Genomic DNA, 6,194 nt, shown 5'->3' on the forward strand with positions numbered 1-6,194 from the left:
ACAGGTGTCATGGGAAATGGGTCTCAGGAGAGTCCATGGCACAAGATGAGCCCTCCGTGAATATGAATTATTATCACCCTCATCTAGAGAGTCTGCATACATGGAAGGCCAAAAGGAAAATTATCTGGTCTTTTCTCCTAGCTACATCAAACTAGTTTCTTTAACTTATATTCAGATCTCTTGGGCCATTGGAAGTGGAGGAGCACGATTAAAGAAAGACTACCCAGGGGCACCTGGGTGGCTCAGTCGGTTAAGGGACCGACTTTGGCTCAGGTCATGATCTCACAGTTTTTGAGTTTGAGCCCCACATCAGGCTCTGTGCTGACAGCTCGGAGCCTGGAGCCTGCTTCAGATTCTGTGTCTCCCTCTCTCTCTGGTCTTCCCCCACTCATGCTGTGTTTCTCTCTCCTTCAAAAATAAATAAAAACATTTTAAAAAATTAAAAATAATAAAGTAAAATAAAAACTAAAAAAGAAAGACTACCCATTACATAACCTGATACTCCTGTATCCCTGTTCTTACAACATAGGTAAGAGAAAACAGTTCTTCTGATATTTCTGCTCATCTACAAGCATATAAACTCATTGTTCTTGCTCAGGCTGTCAATGAGACAAGGCAAGTCAAAGAATGGCTAGTTCCACAGAAAATGGGTTAAAGTTGGGCATTGTTTTTTCTGTGTTTCTTTATATGCTTTCATCCTTAGAGGACAGAAACTCTCCTATCTTTGAAGGTCCAAGGATCCACTTATAGGGGAGGGAAAAGCTTTCCTGGAACCTCTTGGGGTCTCTGCCTGGGTCTAAAAATTAGACTGACAAAGACAGATTAACAGGAGAAAAGCATACCCATTTATCAGATATGATTTACATGACATTAGAACCTTAATGTGGAAATGAAGACCTGAAGAAAGAGTTACACCTGAGGATTTTTATGCCAAGTTTGATGGAGAGTAGACAGTCATGCAGATATGATAGAGAATTATGAGGTAAGTGTAGTAAACTGGGGGAAGCTTAGCAAGGTATATTTATTCAAATTCTTCTTGGTGTCACTCTTCTTACAGATAAGGATGCTCCCTTCCTCCGGGTATGGAGTGGGCACATCTCACATGATGGTTTTTGTGACCCATTTCAGAGGAGAATGGTGGCTTCTGCCATTTTCTCAAACTTCTTCAACTTAAAAACATTCAATATGTGGAGCGCCTGGGTGGCTCAGTCAGTTAAGTGTCAGACTCTTGATTTCAGCTCAGGTCATGATCTCATGGTATGAGATGAGGCCCTGTGTCCAGCTCTGTGCTGGGCAGGGAGCCTGCTTAGGATTCTCTCCCTCTCTGCCTCTCCCCCACTCACACATGCACATTTAAACGCACTTGCTCTCTCCCTCAAAAAAAAACGAAAATATTCAAGGTGACATATTTAGGGGTAATGTGTCCTGTACCCTATCACACCTCACTTCTCAGCACACTTCCACCATGTAACTCTATTTCCACAAAGAAACCCAAATCAGCACCAGTTTCTACCTGTGTCTATACGTACAGTAAAAACAACAAGATTTTGGTAAATATATTTTCTTTCCTCTCTCAGCAAATTGGTATTCTCTTCTTCTCAACTATTAAGTAAAAGAACTGTAGGCTGCAGTTAAACAAAAAGCAGAGTTGAGTCTCGATTTAAATATAAATAAATATGAACCATAGGGTCATTTATAGTACTAATCCTTTCTGGAATCTGACAGGAGTTAGGTGACTAACAGTAATCTATGGCCACATCTAAGAGCCATATCCTAAGAGCCATGGAATAAGTGCTTAGCAAGACAAAAAAATAACTTAGCTCAGAAGGACTCCCATACTTCCTTCTTCTCCACCATGAATGATCAACTGTGCTATGACCTGTGACCTCCTATTGCAGGCAATAGGTTTACAGAATATGACAATGCCCATTGAGAAGGGAAAGGAAGAGGGCATAAGCCTTTCTTTGAGAAGGATTCATTATCACTAATTAAGACAGAGATGTAGACTTCCAAAAGCAAAGGTTTGCAAATTAATCAACTTTTTTTCATTCAAAGAGGTATCTTCAAAAGCTGCCTCTCCAACCTTCCCCTCCCCAACCTACTTCTCCCTCACTTTCTTCTCCTTCCCTCTTTCCCTTCTCTCTGCCCCCTCCCTCTCTCTCTAGACCTAAGATATGAGAACTACTTCTACATTTGGCTCGATTTCCCATTTCTGTACAAATCTCCAGGCAGATAAAGACACCAGTTTCATTTTTCTCACTTTTTAGGAGGACTGAAAGGCACACAGTATGAGGGAAATGTAGTTAACATTCTTTAGTATAGGATTCTATATACCCTTACCAATTACAATTGCATTGTCTGCCTGGAAATTCTATTTTAGACACCAAAGTGAAGAGATGCCTAGGAATACTTTATTGTTCTTTTCCTTATTTATAGTTTACTTTCTCTCCAGTGAAAGCTAAGTCTATTTATTGAATTATGGAATAGAGAATTTGGTCAATTCTGTGCTTAAAAATGTAGACCACAGTATTCTGAATAATGTCCTAGTAATTGATTAAATTGAATTCCAAGTTACTCCTTGTCCATACCTGACTCACATTTTCTGATTATTTTACAAGTGAGCATTGAGAGGATATTTCCAGAGTTTGCTAAGTAACACTGGGTTTCTTGTATTTCTATAGAAGCACTCTAAGCCTTTCAAAGAAACTTTCATCTATTAACTCTCACAATAGATCTGTGAGACATGGCAACATTCACATCTTTGAAATGATAACAAAAAAGTCAGCTCTAAAAATCTCCTGATGAGGAAAACAATACCCTAAATCTATCACAAAGAACTAATGTGGTTTCTGTGCTATTTCAACTTTGAAATTCCATTTTCTTTATATTACTGGAATTGTTTCTGTTCTTAAACAAAGGTTCATTACTGCCACTAATTGTCTTTACAACTTTGGGCAAGACGTGCAATTTCTCGGCATCTGAGATTGCCTACCTCTAAAGCAGACGAGGGTTTCCAGCTCAAAATGGAAGCTTGACACACCTCAACAATGACAGAAGATTGTAAAAGGTATGGACCCATAAAAACAGAGACTGGAAGATGAAAGCACTGCAGATAAGACATGTCAACAGCGATGCAGAGGATGAAAGGCAGATAGATGAGTGGCAATTGACCGCAGAGAAGCAAAACTGCAACTAAATTGGCTGTAGGGGGAAAGTCGGTAAGAAGCAGGCTGGCGGTGGTAAGCTTAATAAGGGCCCCCCAAACATCCACTTCTTATCCCCAGAACTATCATATGTTACCTTCCATGGCAAATGGGACTTCGCAGGTATGATTAAGGTATGAAGATGAAGACAGCATCCTGGATTACCCAGGTGGCCTCAGGTAATCACAGGAGGGGGCAGGAGAGGTAGAGCCAGAGAAGGAGACCCATGACCCATGACAGAAACAGCAGTTGGTGTGACATGGGGCCATACGCCAGGGAATGCAAGCAGCCTCTAGATGCTGGACAAAATCAAGGAAACAAATTCTCTCCGGGGGCCACCAAAAGGAACATGGCCCTGTCAACACTTGGCTTTAGCCCCATTAAGACTCAATATGGACTTTTGACTGCCAGAACGGTAAGATGTAAACTTGAATCATTTTTTACATGTTCGTTTATTTTTGAGAGAGAGAGAGAGAAAGAGAGAGCGCGCATGAGCAGGGGAGGGGCAGAGAGAGAGAGAGAGGGAGACCCAGAATCTGAGGCAGGCTCCAGGCTCTGAGCTGTCGGCACAGAGCCTGACGTGGGGCTCGAACATGAGCCATGAGATCATGACCTGAGCTGAAGTCGGACACTTAACTGACTGAGCCACCCAGGTACCCTTAAATTTGTGGCATTTTAAGCCAATTAGTGTATGGTCATTTGTTCCAGCAGCAGTAGGAAACTCTGACACCAATTCATGTCACAGAACTTAGGGTAGACTCGAACTGGAAGTAGCAGACACCTCTAAAAGCGGGGTGGAAGATGGGCAGAAAATGAGGTCAATGAGAATCTGTATAAGAAAGACTTGGACCCTCCAGTTCTCCTCTTTCATTTTATGTAATCAGGTGACAACTCCACCTCTACCACCATAGGAGGAGGGTTTTTATGCTGAAGGCTCCAAATTTGGGAAAACTTGGCACAGTAGAGGGAAGGGATGAGGCACTGGGCTGAAAAGCACTTGCCTATTGAATGGTGGGAACACCAACACCATCCCCAGACTCACAATCCCACAATGTAGGAGACCAGAGGGTTTCTCTCTGAGGAACATCTATAGATATCAATACAGGACCCATCAGCAAATCATCTGGTTCCTGCTCTGCACTCCTCCAGAGAAGCCCAGCAGCTGGGTGGCCCTAGCTATGCAAGAGTTCCCACATAACATTTTCACACTTCATGTTTAAATACATATGGGCAGGGGTGCCTGAGGGGCTCAGTCGGTTAAGCATCCAACTTGGTTTCAGCTCAGGTCATGATCTTGTGGTTGGTGAGTTCCAACTTCACATCAGGCTCTGCACTGACAGTGTGGAGCCTGCTTGGGATTCTCTCTCTCCCTCTCTTGCTGCCCTTCCCTTCTCTCTCTCTCTCTCTCTCTCTCTCTCTCAAAATAAATAAACAAACTTAAAAAATAAAAAATAAATAAACACATATGGGCAGACAAGACACAAGATGCTTGAGAGAGACGGCCTGGGTTCACATCCTGACTCCAACATTTATTAAGTGTGTGACTGTGGATAGACTAACCTTTTTTTTTCCCCATCTTGGTGTTCATATCTGTAAAAAGGGAATAATAAGACTTCTACTTCATAAGGTTGTTGTAAAGATTAAATGAGATTTCAGTTAGAAAGCCTTCAGAATCATGAATAGAGTAAGAAAAGATAAAGTTCAACACACACACACACACACACACACACACACACACACACACAAGGAATTCAGGTGGAAAAGAGATACTGTAGGTGTGTAAAGAAAAATTCCCCTGCCCCAAATTTCTTTTAATATCTTCAGATGAATTGAGAAGCGTATGTTATGGGAAGAAAAATAATCAGAGAAAGGTTCTTGGAAGTTAAAAATATGTTATCCCAAATGAAAGTTTCCAAAGAATGTTTGAAAAACAAAGTTTAAATATTCTCCCAGACAGTAGAATAAGATAAAACCATGAACAATATAGGGGGGAAAGTAAGAAAAATCAAGAATCAATCAGAGGGAACTCACCATTGCTTCACCCTCAGATTCATGGATATTTATATAGGTATGAATCCACTATGCATGCCTATATATTCATTTTTCCCTGGCTATTTTCCAGTCGTAAGCCCATCTTCCAAGTGGTAGTGGTATTTTAGGAGACAACGTTTTGTACCTTGAACCACAACCGCATAATCTACAAATAAACTGCCTAGAACACCAAAAGCCAAATATATCGTTCCCATTCCTTTGCCTGATTCCTAGTTCCTTTAAGCCTGATCAAGAAATAATTAGGAACTATATCTTTAATTTATCCTTTCAATTTAATTCATTTTGGGCAGTTAGCCTCAAACCAACATTTTCCTCCTGTTTAATTGCCATTATAAATGTGAAAAGGAAGGTCAGCAGGAAAGAGATAAAGTAATAAAATCACACTTTCAATATACTGTGCAATGAATTTTTCAATTCTTTAGCCTTCTTTTATATGTTGCATAGTCTGTATTTCTAGACCTATTTGTCTTTTCTGCACCTCAGCATCACCTGAGCTCTCATAGCCTGCTTTACACACCTTTCAGCTAATTTCTTGCTCGCTAGCTGCATTAGCTTATTCTCCCACAAAGAGTATGATGGAGGGGGAAAAAAGAAAAAGAAAAGTAAAATTTTTTAATTGTTGAGGTGCAGAGAATTCTATTATTCTGCAGGGAGCATATTGTAATCAGCTACGATAAAATTGAGCCTGTGTTGTGGCCTTTTCGTGCAGAGATTGAGTCCTTTCGTGACCCCGTACAGATTTATAGAAATTGAACATAAGCTACATTTAACTATTTCAGTATTTAACCAGATGAAAATTGGTAAAAAATGGACATCAAGAGCTGCCTCTAAATCTGCTTTTTAACAAAAGATGTTAAAAATATATACATATCCATAAAGATAGAGAGCAGTTGGGCTCCCAACCCTGAGGTATTTCACTTATTTTAAGGATAAAAACCT

Source organism: Puma concolor, chromosome B3 (genome assembly GCF_028749965.1).
Source record: "Puma concolor isolate L17-30 chromosome B3, mPumCon1.1.hap2, whole genome shotgun sequence".
Lineage (NCBI taxonomy): Eukaryota > Metazoa > Chordata > Mammalia > Carnivora > Felidae > Puma > Puma concolor.